We start from the raw sequence: 20,950 nt of genomic DNA, 5'->3' as shown, positions 1-20,950 counted from the left end.
AAAGGAGGAACATTGCTGGTCATAGGCTAACTGTATGCTTAACTTCGCTCTAAATCTTCATTTTTCACTGATATATCCCCACTATCTAGAACAAGAGTCTAGCATGTAGTAAGCACTCAGTAAATGTTTATTAATTGAAAACTTCAACAGTAATACTTAGAATGGATACAAGTCCATATCTCCCTGAGCATCAAGTTAGAGTGTTCTGTTCACGGATTCAAACTGACTGATCAAGGTAAAATTATTGGTGCATAGGATTCATTTCAGACTTCTGTGGTCAGTGCCTGTGTGAGTAACCTCATGAGACCCTGAGTGAAATTATTCACGATGGAGCATGAATGGAGACAACCCTGACACAAGGCAATGTCTCTCTGGCCTTGATATTTAACAGGCCTTGCCTGGCTGTTTCCTTCCCACCAGGGAGCCGCTGTTATAATCCCCAGACTTCTCTCTCTCTCCCTCTGTCCACTCTCGCAATCCCATTATCCTCCTGCCTGGAGAGTCGAGTTCCTCTGACAGGCCTGCCAGCACAGAGACTTATGCGGGTGTATTGAATTCACCACCTGGTGACTACAGTTAAAATTTCTCTCCTTTGATTTATTTTGGCTGGGAGAAAGAAATCATTTACGTTCTTGGAGATGCAGATAAGAGATGATACATGTCCCATTCATTTCCCTGATAGCAACAGTTCCTGTCACTCACACAGATGGAAAAGAGACTTCAATCACACCCACGCCTGTATCGGAGGAAAGATGAGGTGCTGGAGGGAGCAAAAGGGAAGAGAAGAGAAGGAATAGTCCAGAGGAAGGAGATAATGAGAAACATGCCTGATATTTCTGGGAAGAGGATTTAAACCAAAGGAAGATGTACTTCCGCTTGATTCACAACATTGTCTTTTCTACTGAGAATGCAGCCCCTCTTTTCAATCAGTTGAATAGAGTCAGATATCACCTTGAAGACAGTATACAGTCATCCCTTGGTATCCACAAGGGTTTGGTTCTCCAGGTCCCCCACAGATACCAAAGTTTGAGGATGCTCAAGTTCCTTACATAAAATGACATAGTATTTTCATATAACCTACACACATTTTCCCATATGCTTAAAATGATCTCTAGTTTAGTTATAATAACTAATGCAATATAAATGCTATGTAAATAGTTGCTGGGACGTGGCAAAATCAAGGTTTGCTTTTGATGACTGTCTGTAATTATTTTTAGAATATTTTCGATCTGCTGATGGTTGAATCTTTGTAGATACGGAAAGCCAACTGTAATCCAGGAGTTCTTATCTTCGGGGGGCGGGGTCTGTGGATAGACTGGTAGAAGATTTGTGAACTTCCTGACATGGGGGGGCAGAGCAGTAAAGGCACCTGTCTTTCCTCAGACACTCAAAAGGGGTCTAATGACGACAAAAAAGTTAAAAATAAGCTGACCCAGTAAAACTTGATATTTACAGTTAAGAATACTTAAATCTAACAAGATAAGAAACATACTCAAATTCATACTGCCGATCATATTTATGTCAGAGTCAAAAGTAGCACTCAAGTCTCCTGACTCTCATATTCAGTCTATTTCATCCTGTTCCTCATCTGTACACCTGCTAGTAGGAGGTGGTGCAATTTGGTCTGTATTCCAATCAGACCACCTGTAACAGCTCCTGGAGGTGGGCAAGGAATGTGTGACTGATACCATTTGACAGATGAAACAGAGGAGCTCAGTCAACTCACTTCTTCAAGATGTATTTAGTAGACCTAAGTTGGTGTAGCTTCATGAATCATAATTCTAATCCCTCCTCTGACAGCAGATCCCTTTACCCCCACCTCCAGACCTACACATGAGTGGGCGTGTCACTCAGGCTGAGCCAATCAGAGTATGTCCCTCCCTTCGTGAGTGTAGGGGTAGACGCATGATCCAAGCTGGGCCAATCAGAAACCTCCTCTGGAATTTTTTAAAACTGAAATTGGAAGTGGGTTCTTCTGTTTCTCTCTGGTAATACATTGAGGAAGAGACCTCAGATGAGATGGGAGCTACATAGAGAAGTCTGGGAGAGTAAGACCTGCTCAGCAAGAATGAGGGGAAAAAGACAAAGCCAATAAACAGGATTCTGACATCAATTCCTTGTTTTTTTTCTTCCCAAGGCTTACATTTCCGTCACTCCCTTATCTGTGAGCTATCCAAGTATGCTCTGAATAATTATCTTTTGCAGGGAGGTGAAACAGGGGATATGCCATTTGTAACTGAATGCGTCTAAGTGTGACTCAGGTGATCTTGTCCCTTGGAATCCATCTCTTCGAAAACATCTTTGATATCATTTTAAACAACTACTTATACCCTTTCAGTGCCAAAATGGAGCAGGAAGATGCCTGTGGGGGAGTTAACCATACCACTGAATGCAGAATCCCAGAGGAAGAGCCATTTCCTGTTCTTTCTAATTTCCAAGTTATGAGGAGGTTTTCTCATCCCTTTTCTTTATCTCCTTTTTCTCTCTCATTCTCTCTCCTTGCTTTCTTCTAATACTCTTTTCCTCCCTCTGTCACCTTTTAATATCCATAGAGTTCTGATGCCCCCTGCTGCTGGCTGTGGGCTTCTTGCTGGCTGCAAGAACCACGTTTCTCTGGTTGCTGACCTCTCTCATTCCTGGTCTTTCCAGCCTCTGTGTCGTCTGTGCTATTTCTTTCTTCTCTCATTACATTTTTCTCCTATGTTATCTAAGTGACTGTCTCTATTTCCTCACCATCTTTCTGTGCCACTTGTATCTTATTACCCGCATCTTTGTTTTAGCGTCTTTCTCCCCACCCACTTTCTCAATTTCACTTTCTGATTATGTTCTCTCTGCCTCAATCTATATCCCATTTCGTATTTCTGAATTCCTGGGTTCCTGTCTTTTGGTCTGTTTCACAGGCTCAGTTTCTGTTGCACACCCTCACCCACTCACTGGTGGAATGTTTTCTTTCACAGAGAAACACACCAAATGTTCTCCTGACTGTCCTAAGAAAATTTCACCAGGAGGTGGTCAGCCTTACTGAACAGCTGGGTAGCCCTTTGCACAGAGTTCCTCTGAGAAATAAATCTCTTTCACTAGGTTACAGAAAGTTAAGATTTCTTCTGCAGTCTTTACCACCAGCTTGCTTTTTGAGATTGGGCAAGTTATTTAACTTTTCTGAGCTGTAGGTTTGAAAACTGTGTGCCTGACAGTCGCTAGAGATGGGGAGGGAATAAGTGTCAGAAGACTCTGGATCATCTTCTGAATCAGAGAAGGAAGTTATGGTTCTGAAGCTCCCTGTAAGAGGGTAGTATGTGTCACAACTGTGCTGTGGAGCTCTCAGTGTGAGGTGCCTGCTTAGGAAGCCCTGCTGACGGATAGATTCTTTTGCTAACAAATAGGACTAATATTCCAAGAACCCCACCGGCCTGAGTTTGTTTTTCTGCCAAAGTGAGCTAGTATTAGCATTTGAGGTAAACACCCAAACAACCTAACCAAAATGTATAACCATCCATCTGAGTTCACAGAAGGGAACCATCAGTGGTCTAATGAAACTCTGAATGACTGAGGCTCACCTCTGAGTCATCCCTAACCCTTCCTTCTGCTCAGCTTTTCATAATTCGTCATCTTCCTTATGTTTGTCCTGCCAGTCTTTCCCCTCCTCTCCATTACCTTGGCCTCTACTCTGGACTAAGACTGTTGTTTATGACAACATATACATGTCTGTAAATTCTACATCAGTGGGTTTCTCTGATGGCAAAAACTATGTCATAATCAACTTTTGATTTCCCCTGATGCTTAACAGCTTGTCATTTTAAACACAGTAGACACTCCATTTCTGTTTTCATTTTCTGAAAGTCAAAAGAATGGGAGCAAACAATTCAAGCATGAAGGAGAGAGGAAGAAGACAATATAAAAGACGGGAAGAAAGGAAGGGAAGAAAGGGAGAGAAATATTTTAAAGTGTTTTTATTATATTACAAGACTCCTTTAAGACATAAAGCTCACTTTATTATTGGTTTACTTATTACATTTAAGCACTGATTGCAGAGAAGGAGGACCAAAAATATGGAAAGGTAAAGAACTAGGAGCCAACTGAATATCAAATTGGGAATGAAATTATAAAATTTCTCAAATCAGAGAGTAATCCAGTAAGAAAGCAGCACTTGCTTTACAGGGTTACACCTCTGAAAACAACTTTTGTAGATGCACGTTTATCCTGCAAAGCAAAGATGCCTTCGTAACCCAAATACATCCTTTCCGCTGGCTTCAGGGAAACCACTCAGCATGCAGTAGCCCCTGGTAGCGCTGTTCCCACCATTCCCATCACTTTCCCCACAGTGCAGCCTCCCCAGGTCAGATGCTGGCAATCGATACCAAACACCTCATGCTTAAATCCATCAGTGAAAAGGCTGTTACAATAACAGCAGCTATTTTATGTGGCTGCTGATTTCTTTGGGGCCTCCCAGACCCAAAGGTAGGAAATAATAAGTGGTCATTTTTCACCAAGACAGACAATACAGGAGGACAGTTGGAGCAGAGGTGCTTCCTGTGAACTGTACCGTCCATGCAAGTGCTGCCAGGAGAAGAGATAAAAACCCACCTCCTGACAGGTTTTCAATGCTTGTGCTGATGACGAGCACCAATAGGCATCCTCACCAACACAGTAATCAAGGCAACACAATCCTGCATCCCTGTGCAGACCCATCACTGTGGTTTCATGTGAGCCTCCAGGTGAGGCTGTGTGACTGGTAAAAGAACAACCATCATCCTCATTTCACAGATGGACAGAGACACACAGGGGAGGGAGTTATTAAATGGCAGAACTAGGGGTAGAACACAGAGCTTCTTTCTCTTCACCCAGTTCTTTTGTTTCCTTTTTTTCCCCTCAGATTGAATAGCAGTGAGATGATATAGTGATACAGATCCAGACATTGATGGAGTCACACCAAATTGTGGTTTTGAGGAATAGTTAATGACCTGGGGAAATGTTTATGGTATAAAGTTAAGTAAAAGAAGAACTATGTATGTATTAAAATCCTGATTTTGTAAAAATTTTGTATAGATATATCACACATTATATATTAACCAAAAATACCTCTGGATGGTGATATAATGAGTGACTTCAGGTTCTTCCTTATGCTTTCTTGTGTTTTATACATTTCTTATAGTATACATATAGTCCTAATATTTTTTAAAAGTTAATTTGAATATATAATTTGAATTAATAATGTATTTTACACACACACACACACACACACACACACACACACACACATCAAAAGCAGATAATCCCAAGAAGAAATCCTTTTTCCACTTTCTCTTGTTTTCTTCTATGGAGGCAATAAAACCAGGTAGCAGTAGAACCCAATGACTCTGCTGGACCATATCCCTGGTCAACTCCGTAACCTAAGTCCAATGCTTTCTCTCTAAGCGTCACAATCTTCACCAATCAAAAAAGGCATATTTCTATTTCTTGCCTAATTTATATCGTTTTTGAAAAACAAATGAAGAAATAAGATTTTGTGCCTGGAGCCCAAGTGTGCAGGCAGACAGAAAGCAGGGGTATTATGCAAGAGGGGGATCCCTGCTCTTGCAACCAAAAATGTATTCAGAATTACTGTCTTCTCCAAGCTGTAGGCTGTAGCAGGCCCCGTGATTATCTCTTCACAATCAAATGGGTGCAAATCTAGGGCAGCAGATGTAGCTCCAGTGGAGGGGGGTGGGAGTCTCTAATTGCAGGATTTACATGAGATGAGATTTCCCCAGAGGCAGAGAAACTGACTTCACTGGAGACAGTGGGAGCTATTTTCCCAAACAGAGAAGGATACGGAGGCTTTGAGAAGAGGCTGCCTTGCTCTCGGCCCTCAGTGTCCTTAGAGGAAGGAAAATAACTTAAAACTGAGACTTAGGGCTTCCCTGGTGGTGCAGTGGTTGAGAATCTGCCTGCCAGTGCAAGGGACACGGGTTTGAGCCCTGGTCTGGGAAGATCCCACATGCTGCGAAGTGAATAGGCCCGTGAGCCACAACTACTGAGCCTGCGCGTCTGGAGCCTGTGCTTCACAACAAGAGAGGCCACGATAGTGAGAGGCCCACGCACTGCGATGAAGAGTGGCCCCTGCTCGCCACAACTAGAGAAAGCCCGCGCACAGAAACGAAGACCCAACAGCCAAAAATAAATAAATTTATTAAAAAAAAAAAAAAAAAAAACCTGAGACTTAGGGGCTTCCCTGGTGGCGCAGTGGTTGAGAGTCTGCCTGCCGATGCAAGGGACACGGGTTCGTACCCCGGTCCGGGAAGATCCCACATGCCGCGGAGCGGCTGGGCCCATGAGCCATGGCCGCTGAGCCTACGCGTCCAGAGCCTGTGCTCCACAACGGGAGAGGCCACAACAGTGAGAGGGCCGCATAACGCCAAAAAAAAAAGCAAAAAAAAAACTGAGACTTGGTGGTGAGCAATTGAATTAAATTTAAGGAAACTTTATTGAACAGCTACTTTCTGCTAGGCACTATGGGACTAAGAGGCAAACAATGCCATGGTGGAGAATTGAGAAATATTTTTCTGTTGCCGTTTGTGTGTCAGGTACTCTGTTAAACTCTTTATTTAAATTATCATGTTTCTTTATTACAATCAACGTGTGAGGTAGAGATGAAGCTAGGTAACTTCCTCAATGCATCAAGCACTCATGCAACAAGAGCCTGTTAGAACATCTGAGGTCTGCACACATGCCAGGCTCTCCGCACTTGGCTTCCTTTTCAGAGGCTGTTCCTTTTACCTAGGAAGAAATCCCTTCTCACTTTCCCCACTTGAACTAATACTCCTTTAAGAATTAGTTCAACTGCCATCTTTTCCAAGAAGCCTTCTTTCACCCACCTACTCTTAGGCTAGTTGAGATCCCCAACTCTACTCCTAGTGCATTGTTTCCACGTAATTATGTACTTGCTTGTCTGTATCCCTCACTACACTGCATACATTTTTTTTTTTTTTCTGTTAGAATCTCTGGTGCCTAACAGAAAACTAGAGAAAAGAAGATGCTCAATAAATGTTTGTTTTCTAAGACTTCATGGAAAGAAAGAAAAAAAGATAAACAGATGACTAAATGGATGGGTAAATTAGTAAGTTAATTAAAGTATCAATGAAAGACAGCATGAATGTTTCTGATACAGCTCTGAATGCTGCAGATATAGATGGTGAGAGGGCATAGAAATAACTGGAACACAGCAAAGGTGGCAAAAACAGATAGGTCACAAATACCAACATGAAAGCAATGCCACATCCAGGAAAACCATGACTCTTTTTAGCTTGCCGTTTCCCAAAAATGGCATCCGATTTCTTGCAATTGACCTGTGCATTCTGAAAATGTCCAGCCATCCTACCAGTTTTTTATCTGGTGCATCCTTTGAGGCTCATGTAAAAGCTTCAGGCCCCAAAATCTGGACGGGGGCAAATACCTGCTCACAGCCTTCTGACTCAGACTGTGCATGAGTGTAACTTCCCAGTTGATTCTGATAGTTAGTCATGTTTAGGATCTTCTACTATAATGGAAATTCTTGTACTGTAGAGAGAAGCTATACCAGAGAGTTTTTATACCCCATAAATCTGGCATTTTGTGGTTTCACAGTAATACAACTGCCAATTATTAAAAGCTATTCAGTTTTTTTGAAAAGTCTTGCCATTGACAAAGGGTTAAAGTTACTGCATTTTCATATTTAATCTTCATGATACCCTTAGTGTTGTAGGTGAGATCCTCTTTCTTGGATAGATGAGGAAACTGAAACTAAGTGAGATTGCTTAGTTTTCTTTTGTCCTAGCCCGTCAAATATTTTGTGGGTTTCCTCTCCTTTCTCACTCTCTTTCCTCCAATATTAGAAACTATTAGTACTAACACATATCTGATCCTTGTCTCTTCTGGATACATTGAAGGACCATCCTTCTTAGCTCTTTATAATTCAGAAGGGCCATTTGACTACTTCTGGCCAGTGAGCTGTGAGCAGAAATACATATGTCACTTGGGGACATAAAGCATTTTAATTGCTGGTGCAAGACCCTTCATCACCCCACACCCCTCTCCAAGTCTCATGCTCCCTTCTCTCCCTATTGGAGCCTCATGTTGATAAAATAGTCACAAGACTAAAGCTGCCTGGATAGCTACTGCCCTGAAGAGAGGCATGGACTTTATATAAGTGAGAATTAAATTTTATCTGTGTTAATCCTAAAACCTGTGGAGGTTGTCTCTTAACCCATTTTCACCTGATAAATGTAGATGCTCCTATGAAGAATAGCAAACCTGACTTCTGCCTTCTGAGCTCCCACCCCGCTGACCCTGCTAGATCAGAGTTTCTCTGCCCACACTTTCCGGAGGTTTTTCCTGTCCTCTACACATAGTGCTCCCCTGGTGAGCTTCTACAGACCATTAATCATGACCCTGTAATCATCTCTGGAAGTGCACTTAAATTCAGTCCCCGATCAATATTCCTCCCCGCACTGCCCCACGCCTACTCTCTTCTCACACATCACTGAAATAAACAAGCTAGGCTGTCCGCAGGTGACCCGCACTCCAGGCGGCTTTATTTGTCGCATCCCCATCTGCACCATTCCAGACCCATGGACCTAGGAGTCACCAAAAGATCACAAAGTCAAAGATCTTTGCAAATTTGAACACCTGTGGAGCTGGAAGAAGTCATCCAGTGGAAGAATTAAGAATATGGGGAATGGAAGCTGCATGCTTGCATGTCCTTTACAGCAGAGCTGCAAGAAAACATTCAGTTTCCCACAGTAACACCTCTAGGGGCAAGGCATTTACTAAGCTCACAGACATCTTCTTTAACCTTTGGGCACTCCTGACTCTTTAGCTAGATCTTCATTGTCTTGTGCCTATGTATTTCATCCAGGGCCCTGAGTGTACCACTTTAGAGTCAAACAGAGAAATCTGTTCTACGCCAAAACAGTTCTTTAAGAATTTGAGAAAAGTTGCAGGCTGTTCCTCATCTGGCCACAGTATCCTCTCCTTTGAATTTAAGCCTTCTCATCTACACATAAGGAAAATAACCCCCAGAGAGAGAGAGAGAGAGAGAGAGACAGACAGACAGAGAGAGAGAGACTGAGACTTAACCAAGATCGCACAGCTTCCAATCCAGGGCTCTTTGTATTTATTTACGTTTATTTAGCAAACATTTTTAAAGCACATAGTAGATAATGCAGGACTTACGATTTGAATATGATTCAAACCCTGCCAATAGAGGTGCAAAAATTCTAGTAGATATGTGGACAGTTGAAACTGCTATAGTGAGAAGAAGGTGGGGAAAATTATAGTTATTAAATGTCTTCTAAATGTCAGGCATTGTCAGGTACCTCTCATATATTATTCCATCTAATTTTTCAAGTACACTCTAACACTGGCAATATTGCCCGATCTTGCTGATTTAAAAACTTTACCAGTTGTCTATTGCTGCAGAACAGACTGCCCAAGAGTAGTGGCATAAAACCATTTTATTCTGCTCATGGATTCTGTGCGCCAGGAATTAGGACAGGTTACAGAAGGTATAGCTTGTCGCTAGACAAGCTAGAATGAGTTGAGGTTGGGCTCAGCTGGGACTGTCTATCAGAGACACCTACACATAGCCTCTCCATGTGGCTTGGGCTTCTAGTGGCAGCTGTGTTCTACAGACTTAGCACTGGAAGTCATTCAATGTCACTTGTATTGGTATCTATAAGGCGAACGTGGATTAACTTAGAAATTAGACTTCAGTTTGTAATGGGGAAATGGCAAAGTCACCCTGTAGAAGAAGCTGTGGGATGGGAGATATCACTATGACATACTCTAGGTTTAAGTTGTATGACTGGCACATGGTAGAAGCAGGGTGAGAATCCAGGCCAATCTAGCTGTGGCAGATTTTGCTATGTGACTTAAGAAGATGGGTAGACCTTTATGTTCTTAGAGACATCTCCATGGAGAAGATGCCATTTGGAATGGGCTTGGAAGGAGAGAGGAGATTTGCACATGGAGACATTCTGGATTTGGAATAAAGTATGACTAGAATCACAGAGGCGCCATCATGTACTTCCTTGACCATCTCTGGGTCTTTTTCTGTTTCCAACAAGGAGACATGGATAATTATCCTCCCCAACAGTGACCAGGAGTACTAGGTACTGGAAAAGTCTTACAACTAAAAGCTGGCATCGTTTGCCAGATGGCAAGGTCCCGAGTTGGCTACTGCACATTGCACAGGCAACTGAGCTTTTGACACAGTCCGGGTACAGAGAGAGGATGGGGCTAAATGGAAGAAAAGAAAAAAGAAAGCTCAATTTTGGAGGCTCAGAGCAGGCTGAAATCCTCTATGATAAGGCAAAATGGATGGCAACTACAGCCCATTGCCTTGTGGCAGTAACCCTTTGAGCCTCTGAGTAACCAAAATTAGCTCAAAAGCATTTGGCATGAGAATCTTAGGAAGTTTTCTGGGCTAATTGTATGCCTCATACTTAGGGAGTAAGACAAAAGTTATGTTGAAACCTAAATTGTAGAGGAAGAGACTTTCATGAAGATTTTATGAGCACCCAAATTGTAACAATTTCCAATGTCTACTTTCAGCAATCCCATCACCTACCCAAGACATTCCTGTAGCTGCTGACTAGTATCAGACCCATTATGTCATACATGTACTTCATTACTTATTTATTGACTATTAACCCCATGAGAATGTGAGTTCCACATGGAGAGTCTCTTGGTGCTGTATCCTTAGCCCCAAGGAAAACGCCTGCACGTAGTCACTGAATGTTTGTTAGATAAATCAGACCCCAGGGAGGGTAAGAGGGGGCTGACAAGCTTCTAGCTGCAACCTTTCTCCTTCATCTTGGGGGTACATGTGACCCTGTAGCACTGTCAATAAGCCAAGACTGGTTTTCTTGTCACCCACACACCCATTCTAAATTTTGACATCAGACCTATTTGGGATGCAACCCCAGATCTTCTACTTAGTATCTGTGTGATCTTGGCCCATCATTTAGCTTTACTGAGCATTAATTTTTCCACAAATATTTTCATCAGAAGGTTGATGTGTAGATCAAATCATGAAGGTGTGTTGAAGTTGACAGTGAGGCAGGGGGCTCAGTCATCTGGTCCAGCCAACCCCAGGTTACTTCCTGCTAAGCTTGGATAATGAAAGGAAAAGGAGAAAGGAGAAGCAAAAAGAAAAAAAAAAAAAAAAGAAACAAGCAGGAGGAATAGGAAGAAGAGGAGGAGAAAGAGGTCAGGACATAGGAAATGGAGAAACACAAAAAGTGAAAGAAATGAGAGTAGACGAGAGAAAAGGGAGAGGAGTGGGAAGGAGATGAGAGGTGAGGAGGAAGAAGGTAAAGAAAAAGGGAGAAAAGAGAAAGGGAAAGAGAAAACAGGAAGGGAAAAAGTTTTGGAAAAGATTGAGAAGAGATAAAAAATTGGGACAAAGAGAGGGGGAGGAAGAAATGGAGAGGTCCTTCGGAGAAGCATCCCAGGATTCCAACGGTGACATCAGGGCTCAGGGCTCATTCACTGGCCCCAGAACCCAGACTGTGGACCCCCCTGCAAGAGCATTGCCCCTCTATCTGGCTGTCCCTGTGTCGGCCAGCCCTCCCACTGAGGAGCTCTAGCCAGCCAGGAGGCAGAGCCAGGATCCCCGGAGAGGCTGGGGGCTCACCTCCCAGAACTAATTTTTTGTTTCATGCTCTCCAGCCCCTCTGATTGGCTTTGACAATTAGTACAGCCTTGGCTTCCTGTTGAGGGCATGAGGTGGGTTCCAGCAGACATCATTAGCCCTGACTTTATGGGGATTTATTCAGTCTGTTACCATGACTCATACTTTAGTAATGAGGTCTCTTTTCCAGGCGCTCAGTGCTTTGCTACTGGTGTCCCTCCCCCTGTCTTCCTACAGTGGCTCCATTTCCATCTTTCCCCTGAGAATTTCCTGGCTTCCCTCCTGGTTTCAACCACCTTTCAGGGGTGGAGAATGGAGAGTGGTTTCTATAACTTCTGTCTTGCAAAGAGCCTCAGAGAGCTACCCAGCTAGGCCAACAAGTAGTGAGAAAACACACAATATGAAGAGTTGTTTTTTTGTTTGTCTGTTTTTTTCTAGAGAGACAGGAGAGAGATCTTGGACCTACTACCAAAAACCCAGGTCTGGAAAATTGTTTATATCCCTTTACTCTGCTTGATGTAATTTGGAATGTCAGAGGAGAAGTAGAACTTTAAGACTCTAGACAAATATCTCAGTGGAGAAACTAAGGTTCAGGGTGGGAAGAAGGCTTGCCCAAGATCTCACATAGAGTGGTAGTTAGACCTTGAACTTGTAACTTCTGACTCCTCTTTCCTCCCTATTCTTTCAATTTATTAATTCACTTATCTATTCAAGTAAATACTTGAATCAAGGATCAAGGGCCAGCTCTGCTGTGAAGCTTTCTAAGACAGTTAGGGCTGGCTTGGTCCTACCTCCCCTTTGTACCTCCTGAGCCCTGAATACATATACCAACATTATGGACTTCAATGCTGCATTATTCAGTATAATCTTGTGTCTCGGGGGACTAGAATCTTTAGGATGGAGATTCACTTGTGTAGCCCTGTCACTGGCACAAGGCCTGGCACAAAGTAGATGCTGAGTAAATGTTCCATGAATGAAGGAATGAACAAGCTTCAATCTTCTGATCAACTGCCAAGTATCAGAAAATACTATAGATTCAAGAGATTAACCCCTGTCCCAACTGCCTCCTTGACTGTGGTCCTCACCCTTTAGTGGGAAGACATCACCCTTTCTCTTGTCCTCCTGATTCTTGATTTTCCCAAAGTCCCTGGGGAATGTGCACTGCCTTCCTTTTGAGAGACCGATTAGTGCTGATTTAGAAGTTTATGGACATTTATTTGAACTTGAAGGGAGAAACGATAAGCCCTTGATCCTGCAGAAGCTGACATGACCATTTTCAAGGTTCAAAGTTCTCTTTGCCTATTTCAGTGAATCACTGAGGGCTTTCCTAGGCAAACTGAACCAAGTAACAGCTTTTGAAAGAAACAAAACTGGGCATCGCTCAGGGAGATCAGCTCGGTGCTGTGTGACCACCTAGAGGGGTGGGATACGGAGGGTGGGAGGGAGATGCAAGAGGGAAGGGATATATGTATACATATAGCTGATACACTTTGTTAAACAGCAGAAATTAACACAACATTGCAAAGCAATTATACTCCAATAAAGATGTTAAAAAAAATAAATTAAATAAATAAATGCAAAAAAAAGAAAGAAAGCTGGGTTGTTAAATCCCAGGAAAATAAAGGGGGGAAAGGAAGGAGCTAGAAGGATGTTTAACTCACCTGACAATCTGATTTGGATGCTCTCAGGGTTACCTGATGCATTTTAAGTCCAAGGTAGAGAGACGGCTCCAGAGGAAAATATCCCACTCCCAAGACAAAGACCCTCAGTGGGCTCTGAGTGGGCAAGATACAAATAGGCAGCCATTTCTACCAGGTAGGCTATAAATCCAACCTTTATTACCTTTTATTATGTTGTTTCAACAGACTCTTAAAGACAGCACAACAGTCGGTTGATAGCTGCACTAAATCTCTTTCATTTTCTCCTCATATTACTTTCACCTCCTGGATTTTTTTTCCTCTCTCTCTCTCTCTTCATGAGTCAAATTTTATTGGTCTTCTCTAGAGGATGGCAGTAGAATAGAAACATCGTTTATGATTGGGAAACAAAACCCAGCAACTCCCAAACCCCAAAACTGTGAGCAAGCAATGAATGTGTGTGTGTAACCTGTATATGTATATGTTTTATTTGTGGATATATATATATATATGTATATATATATATATATATATATATATATATATATAGCAGAAAGCAGAGGAAAAGCATAACATGGCAAAATGAGAGCAGGGGGATTGGCAGGAATGAATTTAAAAGCAATTTACTGCTAAGATGTCAAAGCCTAAATTGGAATGAAAATAAACTAAGAGTCACCATTTATAAAAGCCCTGCTTAAAGAACAGAATTCTGTTAAGGGCTAAAATGTAGTTCCAAGAATACTGTGAGGTGGTGAAGTGAGGCAGAGAGGTAGAGAGAAGAGAAAAGAGAAAATGAATAGGAGTTAGGGAAAAGTAAATTCTAGAATCTTTCTGTCTGAGCTCTAAAGTAAGGCTCAGAAACATTTTCATTGCATCTGAAGTAGTAATTAAGTAGATATTGAACAAACATCTTCAACCAATTTTCCTTTCCTTTATTAATCAATTATTAGTGCCTCTAGGGGATTGACTACTAGGTGCTCATTTCCTTACTACCCTTCCTTAACTATGACTCACATACATGCAAACACCCCCCCCAAGCTGATGATGACAATTGCCTTTTTGAAGACCCCTTAACCTACCCTCCACTTATTCTTAAAGAGCTAACTGTTCCACCTCATTCTTGAAACTGCCCCGACAATTCTCATCCTTCTTTGAGCCCCTTACCCTCTGTTCTCACTGCCCCATGATGTCTCTGGTCCACCAGACCTGGAAGACTTTTTTTTCACCTCTGTATTGTCACTTCTTTTAGATCTAAGTGTTAACTCCTTGAGAACTGGAATCATGTTCACCCTTGAGTTAGACTGCCTTGTTCACAGCCTGGCTTTACCATTTACTGGCTGTGTGATCTTAAGCAGGTTACAATCCCCTGAGAACCTCTGTTTCTTCATCTGCTAAATGGGGGAAGGGGACTTCCCTGGTGGTCCAGTGGTTAAGACTTCACACTTCCAAAGCAGGGGGTACGGGTTAGATCCCTCCTGGTCAGGGAACTAAGATCCCACATGCCGTGCAGCGTGACCAAAAAATAAAAAATGAATGGGGGAAATACTACCATCTCCATCATAGGGTTTTAGCAAGGACAAAATGAGACAACAGGTGAAAACTGCTGGTGCAGCTATGCCACTTTCTGGCTAGGAGGCAGTAGGCTCTGAAGTTGTCTTTATTCATAAGAAAAAATAAACATAACGACCAAGCGTTTGGAACATCATGAGGTCGTAAAACATGGTGGTTATAAGCTCAGACTCTGAAGCCAGACTACATGGATTCATTTGCAGTCTATGCCACTTATAACTGTATGACTTTGGGCGAGTTACTTGACCTCTTTTGCCTCCATTTCCTCATTTGTTAAAGATACTAGCAGTACTTACTGTATAGAGCTCTTGTGGAGATTAAATGAGCTAATTCAAGTAAAGTGCTTAAAACAGCCCCTGACACATGGGAAAGGTTCAATACATGTTAGCTGGTATTACTGTGATTTAAATAAAATGATGAACATGAAGGCACATAGTAGGAGCTTCATGAAGTGGTAATCTCCATTCAGAAGGTAAAGTCTTTCCACTCCTAGGACTAAAGTGTGTTAACTCAGGTAATGCATGCATGACAAGAAAATGGAATTTTTATCTCCTATAGTCAAGGCAAATGATAGATCCCATCATTACCAAGTATTTGCTTTTCATTTATTATCCTTATGCTTCGATATTCTGTTCAGGTAGAGAAACCCCATCAGATCAGTGCCCAGAGCTTGCATATTCACCAGATAGGAAACTTTCATTGTTTCTAATGAGGAAACCAATTCTTCAAGCCTTGTTAGAATTGCCAAACAGGGTTTCCTGCTGGGAAGTTTCATTTACTTGGCATCTCCTACTGAGAGATACCAGTACCATTCACAGAATGGGGAACAGAGAAGATAGACAACTGAATGAGAAATACCAACTGAAATTTGTCAACACCTTCCGGAGAATAGGAACACATTGTTTTTTAACAAAATGAATTTTAGGAGTTAGACAAACTCATTGCATATATATACTCTGAAAGTGTCAGAGTTAAACAGTGAAATCTCAGAAATCATCTAATGCTCCAACAGCCAAGTTCCAATTGATTGATAGCAGCTGCTGGGAACAGTAAGGAAAGAATGATTCTAAGGCTCCTTCCTAGCTCAGTGGGAAAGTGCTCTATTCCACTAGTGACATCTGCCATGGGCAAGGAGTTGAACAGTATTGGACCAACTTGCCATGTTCTTCCTATTCGTGATCTGGTTCAACTTCCTAATTTTACAGATGGGAAGACTAAGTCCTACTACTCTGCTGACGTTTTCAAATTCTCTATGTTGGGAAAAGAAGGGCTTAGACTATGCTCATTTTTAAGTGCTGTTTTAGTACATGCAAATTTACTGCAATATCAAAAGCTGAATATAAATTAGAATGATTTTTGTATTCTTGGCAAGCAGTTGGATACAGCTAAATAGATTTTATGAGCTCTTGAATAATGTCTGATTTCTTGAATAGTTTAAACCATCTTTTTTCTGCCTCCATTGGTAACTTTGTTTTCCATCTTTATTGCCTAGAAAACCTATTAAAATAGTCTGGTATTTGTTAAAATCTTTACTGATTCCAAAATATAAAGATGTACAAATAAATTAGACTTTACTAGGAATTTAGGGATAAGCATAACAAGCAAAGCATATATTATAATACACAGGCAGTCTCCTAAGAGTTTTAACTTAAAGAGAAGTTTTTCAGGTAGTTCATGGATTCACGGATTTTTCTTGTTGCCCTAACAGTTTTACTAACTACAGGATTTGGATTTTTTAAAAAGCACTCTCCCTTATATTATCTCGTTCGATACATTAGCTTGGTGAAAGAGGCATAATAAGTAGTAGTATTCCCATTCATTTAGCAGAGGAGGAAGGAGCTTCATAGAGAATTGGTTTGAAAATACCAATTAAATAATTTTCCATCTCTCTCTGGAAATCAGAGATTGAAAAAGAAATTAATGTCGTTGATTTGATCCTAAATTTCATCCTCCTACATCTCTCCCATCAACCGTAATATCCCTGGGCAATAAATAGGTGTAAGTCAAGTTTCAAAATGTTAAATGCTAGATGAAATGCACTAGGAGTCTAGGATAATAGAATGAAGAAAGTTACTTACAGTGGTGGAATCAGAGAAGGATACATGGTTTAGAAGGGCTGAATTTGCTTCTCAAAGTTAGATAAAACAGAAAGGAGATAGGAATGGAAGACATCTCAGAGAAGTTTCAGAAAAGTGCTATCAAATCCTTATCTTGAAATTAATAGAGAAAAAGACACTGCACAGTCTCTTTGGAATTAAACAAACAAAAGACTATTTCCAATGACTCATGTTTCTTGGTTGTTATTTTCAAAGTTAATGTGCAGCCTCCATAAGAAGTTCTGCTGCAGGCAATGACCCTACTCAAACATATGTATGGTTTTCAGTTAGAAGCAAACCTGTTTCTGATTTTATTCTTTGCCATTTGCTACATATGTGACCTCAAGCATATGATTTCAGTCCTTCCCTTTTCCTTTTTTTTTCCCTGCTTTTTGCTTAGTCTGCCTGAAAGGAAAAATGATATCTATCTCCCAGTGTTGGTGTGAGGACCATTACTGATATACAAAGAGAACCTTGCAGATAGCATGTGTTCAGTGCATTCATTTTCCTCTTCATTTCTCACAGCCAGAAGTACCTATCTGGCTCAAGAGGAAAGAAAATATTTGTTTTCCCTAAGTATAACCAAACGTGTAGATGAGAGTATCAGTGCTGAAATTGAACTTTGTGTGTATATGTGACATAGGGTAGAACATTTCATCAATTTCTACCACTGTTCAGCTAGGGATTTAGGGTAGATCTACAGGAAAGCATGGAAGTGACTAAATTAAGTCAACCTGGTGAACTGTTCAGGGATTGTGATGCTTTGCCATTAAAAAAAAAAAAATCACGTTAAGTCTCAGTAGTTTCCAGCTTGATCGAGCAACAATCATTCTTAAGAAATGTTACTAAATACTTATTTAATGAGTCTGAGGCAAGTGACACAATATAACATGTATAAGAATAGATAACGCATGTTGTAATAGGTTCCATTTAATAGAACAAAACTTAGTTCATATGAAGTCTATGGGTTGAGGTAAGAAAAACTGAAATTTTTAAATTTTATGAAGCAAAAAACAACTACACATATGCATCATTGCCTTTATCCATACCTATGTATGGATGTGTGCATTTATTGTTTTAGATATAAGTGGCAAATCTACCTACCATATCAAAATATTTTCTCAATAAAGATCCTTGCAGATAGATAAGATGCTATTATATTTAACACACCACTTAATACCATACCTGTGGATGTTTCTAAAGTTCAGAGAAGTAATTTCTACTGTTAAGCTGTCTTATCATTACCTACCCCCCAATCTTTTAAATGCTACGTTTAAAAGGCTTGCTAAATAAAACATTTTTAATACTGTGTGTGAAGGCTTATTTCAGCCACCAAGCTATGATTGTACATATTGACCACCACTATTAATCAATGTTGTCTGGATGCAAATATTCAATCAGATATTAGAATATAATTTCTGTCTAGAGAAGTGACATGTTGATCTATTTTTATTCATTAACAGGGACTTGAAGAGGCTTATCGGGTATCATCAGGGCCTTAATAGAAACTAAAGACATAAGAACAGATCATGTTTCTCTGGAGGATGGTGGAACATAAAAGTTCCCTAGAGAGGGTCAAGTGGATGTCTGGAGTGGGAGGTTGGGATAGTGTTGATCATCTGACATGGAATAGAGATGAATAGGAGGAGAGGGCTTGGCCCCGGGGATAGAAGCACACAGTGGGCACAGGTGGCCACCTAGGTTCTTTCATTTATTCAAACAAATATTATTTGAGATTATATGTAAAAATATATATATGCTTATATGACAGCATCTGTATGTAACAATAGTAAATGTGACAATCAGAGTCTTTGCCCTTTACAGTTTATGGTCTAATGAGCTCCTGGACCAGCAGTATTGATATCACCTGGGAACTTTTTAGACATAAGGATGCTCAAATCCCAACCCCCAGACCATTGAACCAGAAACATCGAGGGGCCCAGTAATCTGAGTTTTAATAAGCTTTTCCGGAGATTTTGAGAACCACTGGTCTGATGGGAACTGTTCTGTAATTTCACTCCCTCAAAGCTATCCTGCTACAGAGTGTGAAGGAGAAGCGGGAGTATAAAGTGGCAGGAAAGTTATCAGTAAGTTTTCTTGATTCTTTGCTTGTCTCTTTGCCTGCACAAGCCACTTGGTACTTCTGTGATGTCATCTGGTGTATGGAGTCCCAAACATTTCTGCTCACCAGAATTATTGAAGGGCTCTTTATTTATTCAGTTGTTCATTTAGTCATCCTACCAGTATTTGTGGAACATTTATATCAGGCACTGTTCCAGGCATGTTGATGCAGTGGCAAAAAAGACAAGCATTATCCTTGCTCGTCTGGAGTTCAGAGTCAAAATGATACTTCAGAATATAAACAATCACAACAGCGAAATAACCACAAACATGACAAAAGAAAATAAGATGTTATGGAACAGAACAACCTGTATGTGTTGAGGGCGGGAAGGACAACTTAATTTGAGAGTCCTTTAGTACATCTCTGAAGAAGTGTTATTTAAACTAAGCTAAAGGATAGAGAGGCATTAACCAGAAGAGAGATGAGTCTGTGCAAAGATCTGGAAAGAGGCAAAATCTCAGGGTGTTCAAGGAACTGAAAAGGACAAGTGCAAAAAACAAGGGAGGAGGTGTTTGGATTGAGACTGAAATCAAACAGGTTGGTAGAGACCAGAGTGGGCAGCTTGGGAGGACACTGTGAGCAGGAAGAAGATTCAATTTACGTTAAAGTGATCACAATGGTTGCAGGGAGGAAAATGGATTAGATCAGAGCAGTGGAAGCAGGAGGACCACCTTGGAAGAGCCTGCTTCTCAGATGCCCAAGTGATAGATAAATGGCTTATGTGTGGAGGGAGCTAACAGGTAATGCAATGGCTTAAAAAGCAGGATTCCTGCATCTAGAGAAGATATCACTCACTGGAATGGCTTCCAAGCTGTTTGGACTCAGAGGCCCCCCTCTTCCTCCCAGCCCCAAACCTTGACAATTGAATAGAGAGAAGGGTGTTCACCTCCGCGGTACTTTCACTGACCTCGCTGAGAAGTCCCTTCTCTGTGCCACCAATTTGCTCTTACCTCTCACTTTCTTTTTCCTAAAAGTGTTGCCCTCTCACTGTTCTTTTAAAGTGCAAATCTCCTGGGAAAGTAAAGCTCTGAACTGTCTTTGATAATGCTGAGAACATCAGTTCCCTCCTGACAGAGGCAGGTTACAAGGTTCCTTGGTTACGACGCTAAATGCTCTGACATGACCTTGGTTTCCTTCTGACCCAGGTCAGGACAGGGATGTGATGTGACTGACACCTCTTACCCCACACATAGCCTCTGGTGACTGGAGGTTGACACCTTCACCAGCCTTCCCCCCAGGGTGCCCAGTCATCTCTCCCTGTGGAGCTGACAGCGCGTTGACATTGCTGACAAATGACTCATTTCCAGCCACATAAAATGCCTTCAATCTTCTCTTATTTGAAGTCTCACAGATTACCTCCTCCACCCCCTTCTTTTCTGACAACTTCACTCCAGCAGTTCATTATGTTAAAAACCACACTTATTATGCCAGAGTGGGTCTGGCACAATTAGAGTTCAGTTTTAATCACAGACGTGGATCTACTGTAATACTTGGACTGATGCTTCTATGGGCCTGTGACTCCCACAGTGGACGCCATGGGACACCTTGTTCTTCCCACCGTATAGCCCCTCCCCAGGGGGGTGGGAAGAGACTGAACTTCCTTCTTCATTCTCTTAGTTTTATTTGATTGTGGGGTCCCCCCATGAACTACATCACCCAAGTCAGAATTCAGGGTACAAACTCAGAGGCCTTCCCCATCTTTTTTTTTTTCTTGGCCAATCAGCCACCAAAATTCCTTCTTGCCTTTGGCTTTGGCATCTCTCTGATGCCCCCTGCCATGCCCATGGATCACACTATCATCACCTTTTTTTAGAATATTACAAAATCCTCTAGGTCAGTCTTCTGCCTCCTGTCCTGCCCCTTCCAAACAGTCCCC

The sequence above is a fragment of the Phocoena phocoena genome, chromosome 6 (genome assembly GCF_963924675.1).
Source record: "Phocoena phocoena chromosome 6, mPhoPho1.1, whole genome shotgun sequence".
Classification (NCBI taxonomy): Eukaryota; Metazoa; Chordata; class Mammalia; order Artiodactyla; family Phocoenidae; genus Phocoena; species Phocoena phocoena.
The sequence above is the reverse complement of the archived record's forward strand: the minus strand, read 5'-3'. Positions refer to the sequence as shown.